Below are 11,421 nucleotides of genomic sequence, written 5' to 3'. Positions count from 1 at the left end.
TCCACACGTTTGAAGAGTGTGTGGTGCTGGGACTTACTTCAAAGATACTAACAACAAATGAAAGAAATTCCACAATGAAACCCCAGGGTGACCAAACATGCAACACTGACTTGGGGTAAAATTTTGACTTAGAAGATTAGACTAGACCTCGTGAACATCTCTGGCCACGAAAGCACGCTCGGATGTTTAAAAATACAGAGAGGGAAAGAAGCGTTTCCCCAAAAGTCAGGCGCCCACTTTTGGCACGGAAAGCCGGAGCAGGGAGAAAGAAAAACACCGAAGGCAAAGATTATCATTCGGCCGCCGGCAAGCGGATCCAGAAGATAACGCGGCGACTCTCCCGTCACAGTAGACACCCGGCGGGATCGCTACGCGGGCGCTACTTCGGGTACAGACTACCACTCCCGACTCCGCGCTAGGCCCAAGGGCTGGGCAACCAGAGCGGTTTAACGCGCAAGGCATTGTGGGGTTCGTAGTCGTTCTTCCCTTCAGCTCTTTGGAGGTGGGGAGATCCTATTTTACAAAAAAGCCCTGCCCTTCCCCGCCCTGCTTCCCTTTCCTCCCTTTCCCTCCCCCACCTTTTTTCGCAGAGAGTTTGAAATTCCCGCAGAGCCGGCGCCCAAGGCCGGAACACTCGCGAGAACTCAGGTCCCAGCGCCGTGATCTCCTTTCCGTCTCCCACTTCTCTCCGCCCTTCCCCGCCCCTCCCCTCCCCTCCTGGTTGTTTAGGACTGTGTGTCGGCCGGGTGGTAATGCGCAAAGACGGGTCATCGCTGCGCGAGCGGAAGAGACAGAGTCGCGTGGGGAAGGGACCCGGGGCTGCGGCGCAGGCAACGACTGAGTTTTAGTCGCTGAGCGGTCGGCCGGCCTGTTGCCGGCGAAGGCGCTCGCGGGGGTTGTGCGGAGGTGTGCGCGCCCTGCCGGTGGCGGCTGTGTCTCTTCGGAGATGCTGTGACGGACCCGCGCGGGAGGAGCTCGCGCCCAGCCTCGCGCCCCCCTGGACTCGGCGGCCGCGGCCGCTCGGTCACCCGCCCTTCTCAGGTAGTGGGAAGGGAAGGAGGAGGTTGGGCCGGGACGGTGGAGGGCTGGTCGGCGCGGCCTGGGCCCGGAGCGGCGGTCCGGCTTCTCTCGCCGCGCCTGGCCCGCCGGGCCCTCCGCGCGCCGGGCCTAGGCCGGACTTGTGGCCGCTCAGCGAGCAGCGGCGGCCCGGCTCGCGGAGCGGCCTGACTCGCGGAGCGGCCCGACTCGCAGAGCTGGCCCGAGGGGGCGAATTGCGGGCGTTGGCGGTTGCGGCAAGCTCCAGGGCTCCGGGAGTTTGTTATATAACCTCGGCGGAGCGGCGGCACATGGCGGCGTAGAGGCGCCTCAGGGTCCAACCCCCGCGCCTAACGCGCCGGCAGCCGGGTGCTCACGCCCTCCCGGCGGCCTGGACCGCGGCGCCTCTAACCTACTGTTCTTTGGTGCGGTTGAGACTTTGGCGGGCCTCCCTCCGGGGGAACCTGCTCGTACTTTGAGTCTGTCTTAACATTGGTGTGTGGTCCCCATGCTCTTGGGCCTGGCTGGGATGAGTCCCGGGCGGAGAAGTTTGCCTCGTGATTTGAAAAGTGCAGTGAATTGGTTCGATAAAGGAGATTTAAAATAACTGTACATCGTGGAGTGGGTATTAATTTGCCTTGCTTGTGCCACCTGGAAACTTGAGGACAATTACTTTTGTTACTTGTGGACTGGGGGGCGTGGGGAGGTTAATTTGTTCTCAAAGCCAACGAGGTTCAAACTAGCCGTTATTATCTTTTTTCAAATGGGCAGTTTGAGAAGATACTTGGTAAGAACCTGGGTCCTTGAGGATAAAATATAGGTCTCTTGGAAACTCTAAACTTGAGTGTATTCTTAAAATATCCTAAAGAGCCAGTAGATGTTAAGGACTTTTCTTTAGTGAGCTTTCATTGATTAAGTCTGTAAGGAGAGAAGAAATTAGGGTAGGTTTACTTATTTTGGAGGATTTGACTAGGGATGACAAGCCCAGCTCAAGTTAATGTTTGAGGCATGCTCTGAGTGTGTTAAGCGCTAGGGAAAGTCTACATTCTCCCCGTACTGTAATTTTTGATTCTAATTTTTCAATAACCTAGTGCCAGAATGTCACCGATTCGCAGTACAGCAATAATTACCAAAAAAAAATTTTTTTCTTTTTTAAAGATTGTTATACAGCAATTTTGGGATGGACACATCTCTATTTAAGAGGACACAAAACATTGTTTCTTTCCTAACCATAAAAATTTTCCGGAGATTTTTCGTTTTCTTCTTCAGAATGAAGTCTCATTTCCCTAGGTTAGGTCAGCGGTCTCTACAGTAAATCTTGTCTGCTGTCCACCCTCAACTGTTCCCGAATTTATGCTTCGGCTATTCCAGAATCATCCCCAATCCTGGGCCCATTTTCTTGAAGATGTACTTTAATGTTCCTTTGCTCCTGTCCTTCAGCCTGGAGTGCCATCGCTGCCTTTTTCAAGTTTTCAGCTTTCAAATCCTTCTTAGCTTAAATGCCATCTTTTCTATACACTCTTTCATTTCTCTTTATCCCAGTTCTTTCCTGGGATCTCACAGAATATACACCTTTATTGTAGCATTTATTTTCATGGTTGATTATGTGTCTCCTAGAATGTAAACTCCTTGAGATCAGGAAGTAGGTCATCTTTCTGCCCTTGCATTCCCTTCCCAACGCGATGTTTTAAAAGTAGTTCGTGATTGGTAACTGTTTGAATTAGGTTTGAAAGAACAACTGCTAAAAGGCTGGACGTTTTTGGGTCCACAGCTAGTTTACATTTATATCATAATTCTTAGTGTTTTTTTTTAAGTCAAAATGCATACAAAATGTTTTGTAGAAATGTTCGCTCAGTATATGGTGCATTATAATTATTGAACAACTAGATTAAAGTTTTATTTTCTGTTGTGGAGTTTAGCAGCCTTCTAGGATGTGTGTATTTCACACAACTGAGTTTTCGTATTGTGTCAATATCTTTCCTAGTACTTTTGCAAATTTTGCTTTGCTTCTTAATATTGAAGCAATGTATACTTAAAAACAAGTGGGATCCAATATTAAGCTTTTTTTTTTTAGAATCAATTTAATTAATTAATTTATTTTTGGTTGCATTGGGTCTTTGTTGCTGCGCGTGGGCTTTCCCTGGTTGTGGTGAGCGGGAGGCTACTCTTCGTTGTGGTGCGCGGGCTTCTTATTGTGGCTTCTTGTTGCGGAGCACGAGCTCTGGGCGTGTGGGCTCTAGGGTGCACGCTCCGTAGTTGTGGCGCACAGGCTTAGCTGCCCCGCGGCATGTGGGATCTTCCCAGACCAGGGCTGGAACCCTTGTCCCCTGCCTTGGCAGGCGGATTCTTAACCACTGCACCACCAGGGAAGTCCCTGAGCTTTCTCTTTTTAATACACTTTATTTTTTAGAGCATTTTTAAGTTCACAGCAAAATTGAGTGGCAGGCACAGAGATTTCCAGTATACGCTTTCCCTGCTCCTATTCATGCATAACTTCTCCCATTATCAACATCCCCTACTAGACTGGAACATTTGTTGCAATTGATGAACCTGCACTGACACATCCTCACCCAAAGTCCATAGTTTACTATTCACTCTTGGTGTTGCACATTCCATGGATTTGGGTCAATGTCTAATGGCATGTATCCACCATTATGATATCATTCAGAGTAGTTTCACCACCCTAGAAATCCTCTGTGCTCCCCTCTCTATCCCTCCCTCTCCACTAATTCCTGGCAATCACTGATCTTTTTGTTTCCATAGTTTTACCTTTTTCAGAATTGTCTTATAGTTGGAATTATGCACTATGTAGCTTTTTCAGATTGGCTTCTTTCACTTTGCAATACGCATTTAAGTTTCTTCCACGTCTTTTCTTGGCTTGTAACTCTTTACAGCACTACATAATATTCCATTGTTTGGATGTACCACTGTTTATCAGTTCACCTGCTGAAGGACATCTTGGTTGATTCCAGGTTTTGACGATTATTAATAAAACTGTTAAAAATATCCATGTGCAGGTTTTTGTGTTTTATATAAGTTTTCAGCTCCTTTGGGTAAATACTAAGGAGCGTGATCACCAGATCATATGGTAAGAATATGTTTAGTTTTGTAAGAAACTGCCCAACTGTCTTCCAAAGTGGCAGTACCATTTTGCATTCCCAGCATCAATGAATGAGAGTTCCTGTTACTCCACATTCTCACCACCATTTGGTTGTTGTCAGCGTCCGGATTTTGGCCATTCTAGTAAGTGTGTAGTGGTAGGTCATTGTCTGAATTTGCATTTTCCTGATGGCATAAGATGTGGAGCATCTTATCATGTACTCATTTGCCATCTGTATATCTTCTTTATTGAGGTGTCTGTTAGATCTTTGGCCATTTTTTAATTGGGTTGTTTGTTTTCTTGTTGGGTTTTAAGAATATTGAGTTTTTAAAAATTGATTATATTTATTGTTCAACATGTCTTTTCCTGTCCCTGCTAGTATCTTGCTATCCTAATTTATGACATGTTTAGGACCTGTTAGTTGCAAGGCATTGTGACCCTCTGGAATTCACAGGAATAAGGTATGATTTTTGTCTTTTAGGAATTCATAGTATTGTGGGGAAGACCGGCAAATACAAATAACGGATTTCAAAAATTATTTTTAGGATTGCTAACATAAATGTGGAAAGGACTGAGCTCAGAGATGAGATTAAATAGGAAAAGGATTGATCTACTCAGACCACACTGGGAATCTAGTCCTTAAATGGGGCTTTGGCAGAAGGAGGTAGAGGAGGGAACAGTATAAATAAAAGAATGAATATGCGAGGCAATAGCAAACTGATGAAGGAAGGGGCGTGGGGAGACAAACACTGTAAAGATAGTCTGAGACTGCCAGATTGTGGAGGGCCTTGATTACCTGTGGCTGAAGATGTCAGTTTTTATATTCAGTAGGGGAGTCATTGAAGGTTTTTGTGAAGGGAGTGAAAAATCCATCTGTGCTTTATAAAGACAGTGGACAATATTTTCATTGAAATTAGGCACAATTTTCTTGCTCTGCCTATCTAGACCTTGGAAGGATTTGAAACTTTGTAAATTACTTTTTAGAGGTTGTCAATACTGGCATGTCAGGCTAGGACTGTACTTAATTTTGTACAGTACTGACCATAGCTGCTTAATGTATTTTTGTGAAGACGTATATATAGATATGTCTTTATATAAGATGTTCTTTCTAATATAATATTTAGAAGTTCTCATCATTGTGCTTAAAATGTTAATATTCACACTGTAAATATGGGATTTGAAAGGTCTGGAAACCAGAAGCCAATTTTTGCCCTATAGATTCAAAGGCTAACTTCTAAATTTGGAAAACTTTTTCTTTCACTCACTGAACCTTTTTTTGAACGCCTGTGTGTCAGAATTGACCCCTTTATTGTTATGAAATGACCCTCTTTATCCCTGGTAATATTCTTTGCTCTGAATTGTACTTTTAAAATTAATTAATTAATTAATTAGACTGTGTCAGGTCTTAACTGTGGCATGCAGGATCTTTGTTGCGGCATGCGGGATCCTTCATTGTGGTGCCTGGGCCCTCTAGTTGTGGTGCGTGGGCACCAGAGCGCGTGGGCTCTCTAGTTGTGGTGAGTGGGCTCTAGAGCAGCAGTTGCAGCACACGGGCTTAGTTGCCCTGTGGCATGTGGGATCTTAGTTCCCCGAGCAGGGATCAAACCCACGTCCTCTGCATTGGAAGGCAGACTCTTAAACGGTGGACCACCAGGGAAGTCCCATGAATTCTACTTTGACATTAATAAGCTGCTTCTGCTTTTTTTTATTGTTAGCATGATATATCTTCCATTATTTTACTTTTAACCTATCTAAGCTTTTTATTTAAACTTTGTCTTGCTTTTTTATCCAGTCTGACTGATCTTTGCTTTTTAATTAGAATATTAAAGTCATTTTGTTAATGTAATTAGTGATGTAATATGGTTAGGTTTCAATCTACCATCTTCCTATTTTTTTATTTGTCCCACTTGTTCTTTTTAAAATTTTTTATTTTATATTGGTGTATAGTTGATTAACAATGTTGTATTAGTTTCAGGTGTACAGGAAAGTGATTCAATTATACGTATACATGTATCTATTCTTTCTCAGATTCTTTTCCCATTTAGCCATTTGTTCTTTCTCTTTTTATAGCATTTTTGGATTAACTTTTTTTATGTTGATATTTTATTTTTCATTGGCTTATTATATCTGTGTATGTGTTTAATGTTTATTTTAAGGTTTCTAGTGTCCATCTTTAAATTACTATAGTCTGTTTTCAAACAACATAGCATTTCGTGTATAGTGTTAAGAACCTTGTAACAATATGCTTCTATTTCTCCTCTCTAGACCTTTGTGCCATTGTGTCATTTGTTTTCCTTGTAAATATGTTATAAACTCCTCAATATATTGCTGTCACTTTTGCTTCGAATAAACAATTGTCTTTTAAAGAGATTAAAAATAAGAAAAAAAAGTGTTTTGACCTTTTTTGGAGGTCTGTATTCTTTTACGTAGATCCAGATATCCATCTGGTATCATTTTGCTTCTGCCTGAAGGAATTCTTAAACATTCCTCGTAGTGCAGATCTACTGGTGACTATCTTTTCAGTTCTTCTGTGTCTGAAGTGGCTTTCTTTTGCCTTCATTTTTTAAAATTTATTTTTTTAAATATTTATTAATTTATTTATTTTTTGGCTGCGTTGGGTCTTTGTTGCTGCACACGGGCTTTCTCTAGTTGCGGCAAGTGGGGGCTACTCTTCATTGCGGTGCACGGGCTTCTCATTGTTGTGCCTTCTCTTGTTGCAGAGCATGGGCTCTAGGCACATGGGCTTCAGTAGTTGTGGCACGCAGGCTCAGTGGTTGTGGCTCGCAGGCTCAGTAGTTGTGGCACAAGGGCTTAGTTGCTCCATGGCATGTGGGTTCTTCCCGGACCAGGGCTCGAACCTGTGTCCCCTGCATTGGCAGGTGGATTCTTAACAACTACACCACCAGGGAAGCCCTGCCTTCATTTAAAAAAGATATTTTCACTGGATATAGAATTATAGGTTGACAGCTTGCTTTTTTTCAGAACTTAAAATACATTGTTCCACTTTTTTTTTTTTTTTTGCTGCGGTACGCGGGCCTCTCACTGTTGTGGCCCTCTCCCGTTGCGGAGCACAGGCTCCGGACGCACAGGCCCAGCGGCCATGGCTCACGGGCCCAGCCGCTCTGCGGCATGTGGGATCCTCCCGGACCGGGGCACGAACCCGTGTCCTCTGCATCAGCAGGCGGACTCCCAACCACTGCGCCACCAGGGAAGCCCATTGTTCCACTTTTCTGGCTTGCATTGTTTTCAGTGAGATGTCTCGTAATTCTTTGTTGCTCTGCAGTGTGCTACTTTAAGATTTTCTCTTTGTCCCTTGATTAGGATGTATTAATATTTTGGTAGCGTTTCTTCATGTTTCTCATGCTTGAAGTTTACTGACCTTTTTGATTTATGAGTTTGTAGTTTTCATCAAATTTAGGAATAATTTGGCCATTAGTTTTCCAGATGTTTCTGTCCTCTCCTTTTGGAGATTCCTATTACACATATTAGGTCACTTGAGGTTGCCTCATAGCTCAGTGATGCTCTCTTCTTTTGCTCCTCACCCCAGCCTTTTTTCTTTCTGTGCTTCATTTTATTTAGATAGCTCCTACTGTGGGTGTTTAAGTTAGCTAATATTTTCTGTGTCTAATCTGTTAATCTCATCCAATGTATTTCTCATCTCTGGACATTTAATTTAGACGTTTTTATATCTTCCAAGTCTTTCCTTAACATGTTCATGATTTCCTCTATCTTGTTGGACTTAGGGACTATAGCTAGAATAACTGATTTACTGTTCTCATCTAATAATTCTAACTTCTGTGTGATTTCTAGGTCCATTTCTATTTGTTGTTGTTTTTTCCCCTTATTATGGGTCACATTTTCCTGCTTTTTGCATGCCTGACAGTTTTTGATTGGATGCCAGACATGATGAATTTTACTTTCTTGAGTACTGAATATTTTTGCAATCATTTATATATTCTTGAGCTTTGTTTTGGGATGCAGCTAAGTCTCTTGGAAACAGTTTGATTCTTTTGAGGCTTGCTTTTTGAGCTTTAGACCAGAGTAGCCTTTAGACAAGGGCTAATTTTTCTCCCCACTCCTGAAGCAGTCAGTACCTTTCTGAGTACTCTACTCATTGCCCATGTATTAGGCTTTTTTTCACTCTGGAGCTATACCTGGGCGTGCATACACTTTGGGGATTGTTTCTCCTCTGCTTTTCCAATGATTTATTTCTTGGCTTCTGGTAGTTTCCTTACATGCTTATATTAACCATGTGAAGATTCAGGAGAACCCACTGCAAATCTCCGGAGCTCTTTGTATGACCCTTTGTACTGCAGTACTCTGTCCTTTGAATTCTAGCTACCTTTGGAATTCTCAACTCTGTCTTCTCAACTCAAGGCGACCCTTGGGCTCTATGTGGGTTCCCTCTCTCTGCTCTGTGTTCTGGATACACGCTATACACGGTAACCTGGGACAGTCCTAGAAGTCATCTTGTTTGTTTTTCTTTTCTTAGGGACCACTGTCCTGTGCTACCTATTGTCTGGTGTCTGAACAACTTGTTTTCACATATTTCGTTTCTTTTTTTTAGGTGGGAGAATATATTGGGAATGGAAATTACAATTCTCTTTTTAAATATTGCGATTGTTTGAGCCACTACTTCCACGTCGTAATCTTTGTTTTACATTAAAAAGAGCATAACAGAAAACACATCCAGCCTGAGAAATGGAACATTTATTATATTTCTTTTTCAAAAAATTGATTATTGTGCACCTTTCAGATGAATTTTAGAATCACTTTGTGGAAGTCATCTCATAATTCTGTTGGTTGATTGATTTGCATTGATCATGGAACTTTTTTGCCTAATGTCCATGAACACTCCAGTGACTATACTTTGGGAAAACTACCCAAAGTGTACAGAATTTTGGAGGTTTTAGCTTCAGAGAAATGATTTGGGTTTTAAGTTTAATAGGAAAAATGTGTTAACTTCAGTTTACCATTACACTGTTTTTTTTAAATCAAGACTAGAGAAGGCCATCAGAGGTGAAACCAACATAATAACAATGTGATTGTGGCCTTTCCTACCTAAATTTGTGTAAAATTTTCTTTGGTACTAAAATACTTAGGAGGAGAGGGATACAATCACTTTATGAAAACATAATGCTTTCAGCATCTAAAGCTTGAGCCTAGGACCATCATGTGTATATAAGATGTTAATATAAGAGGCTAAAGGTCATTACTTCTCACTGACTATATGTTATAGTAGTAATAGTCTAATTACTTTATATTTGATTATACTTTTAGATCTGTTTTGGATTTAAAAAAAACTTACACTTTAACTAGGAAGTCTCAAACACAACTTTTTTTGAGTTTTTTGAGTTAATGGTGACATACATGTTTTTTGACGTAGTTGATCAGATTTTTGTCCAGAAAATAGCATTCATAACCTGGACAGAAAATTATAACTCATGTTTTTGAGTAACCTTTTCAAATCTATTTTTTCTTTTCACATAAATTGGTAGTGAGAATAAGTACTTGCCAATTGTAGAATGACCAGAAAGAACAGGAGACTGGAGATCAAAAGACCATTAGTCTAGGGCTTCCCTGGTGGCGCAGTGGTTGAGAGTCCGCCTGCCGATGCAGGGGACACGGGTTCGTGCCCCATCCCACGGCTGGGCCCGTGGGCCGTGGCCGCTGAGCCTGTGCATCCAGAGCCTGTGCTCCGCAACGGGAGAGGCCACAACAGTGAGAGGCCTGCGTACCGCAAAAAAAAAAAAAGACCATTAGTCTAGTTTTGATAAAGCCTGAGTCACTAGGAAGAGAAATAATGGACTAGAAGGCAGAGGTTTTTTGTTTGTTTGTTTGTTTGTTTTGTAAAATGGGCAGTTTTTGGTGACCACTTGTATTGCAGGGTAAGGGGAGGAAAAGGAAACCATTTATTCATGTAGTCAACCAATATTCTTTGCCCCCTCCAGCGTGGAAACTACTTGGATTAAAATAAGTAAGATCTAATCTGTCCCCTTAGAACTTTCTAGTTGGGTATACAAAGAGGAAATTATAGAGTGCGATAAGTACCATCCATGATAGGGGAAGTACCAGTTTTATCAGGAGCAAATGAAATTGTAACTTAACCCGGGCAAGGAAAATTTTTTTTGAAGAATCATTGTTTTAACCAAGTCCTCAAAGTTTCTGGGTAGGTGATGGAATCATTAACTGAGAGAAGAAACAGAAGAAAAGGAACAAATCTGTAGAGAGGAGGGAGAAAGATTGTTTCATTTTGGAAATGTTGAATTTGAGGTGCAGTGGAAGCATCCACATAGAGAATGGTTAGTAGTGTCTGTTACTTTGGAAAAAATATGGTGTTGCTGTCGTACAGTATTTGAAGCCATGGAGTAGCAGGGATCTCTTTCTCCTGGTGATCTGGTGTGATATGATAATGAGGTAAAGTTTTTTACCTGTAGGAAATAAAAATTCTAGAATTACCAAGTGAAAAGATTTGTCCGCATAAAATTAGGGCCTGGCAAATTATCTTCCAAAAAGGCTTTGGGGGTTTATGTTTCTGCAAGAGTGTATAAGCATGTGTGTTTTCTCTATACCTTTAACAGTGATTGGCAAAAATGGTATCATGATTTAACATGGCATTTTCTTGATTGTTAGTGAATATTAGGTTGATTTGCACCTTCTTCCCATCTTAGATTATATAAATATCTCCTGTATTTTCAAAGTTTTTTGTTTTAGATTTTTTTGTTTTTAAAAAGTTCTTTACTTAATTCATTTTATAAAAATGAAAAACATTTAAAAAAAATCCAAACCATACCAAAAAAGTATAAAGAAAGGAACAAATCACCCCAAATTTGGGTCACACAAAAGTAAATAGTACTAATGTTTTGTATTTCAGACATCTCTGTAGTCAGATATATAGGTAGAAGATTTCATACAGAGACTAGTTTTATGAAATGCAATAGACTATAAATGTTATTTTTTAGAAAATTAATTTTATAAGAAAAAACTAAAATTAAAAGACAGGAATTATTAAGCTTATGATAATTCTTTTAACACATCAGTCATTTCTTTATAAAAGTGGTGTTTGGGTTTTTTTGTTTTTTTTTTTTTAAAGAAAGATCTGTTAAGAGTGGCTGTTAACTATTGTTTTGACATAGGTTTCAGTTTGATAGTATTGATTTTATTTTCTGAGAATGGCTTGGGCTGAGTGTTACAATTGTGTGTAGTCCCTGCTGGGGAACCATGTACCTAGTAAAATGACTTGTACTTGGTATTACTCTCCTGCCAGGGAGACTCCTTTGGATGTT

At 41.3% G+C, this 11,421-nt stretch overlaps 1 protein-coding gene across 4 annotated transcripts in view; it reads left to right on the top strand.

Annotated features, from left to right (window-relative positions):
• Positions 1 to 726: 726 nt before the first annotated feature.
• The window catches only part of AHCTF1 (AT-hook containing transcription factor 1), an 84,222-nt gene continuing 73,527 nt past the window's right edge, over positions 727 to 11,421 (top strand). For all 4 annotated transcript variants that reach the window (XM_059997206.2, XM_059997197.2, XM_059997185.2 and 1 more), the window contains exon 1: positions 727 to 1,041. The gene's annotated coding sequence lies outside the window, so the exon portion shown is untranslated. The remainder of the gene's footprint in view (positions 1,042 to 11,421) is intronic.

Source organism: Delphinus delphis, chromosome 1 (genome assembly GCF_949987515.2).
Source record: "Delphinus delphis chromosome 1, mDelDel1.2, whole genome shotgun sequence".
Classification (NCBI taxonomy): domain Eukaryota; kingdom Metazoa; phylum Chordata; class Mammalia; order Artiodactyla; family Delphinidae; genus Delphinus; species Delphinus delphis.
The sequence above is the reverse complement of the archived record's forward strand: the minus strand, read 5'-3'. Positions and strand labels throughout refer to the sequence as shown.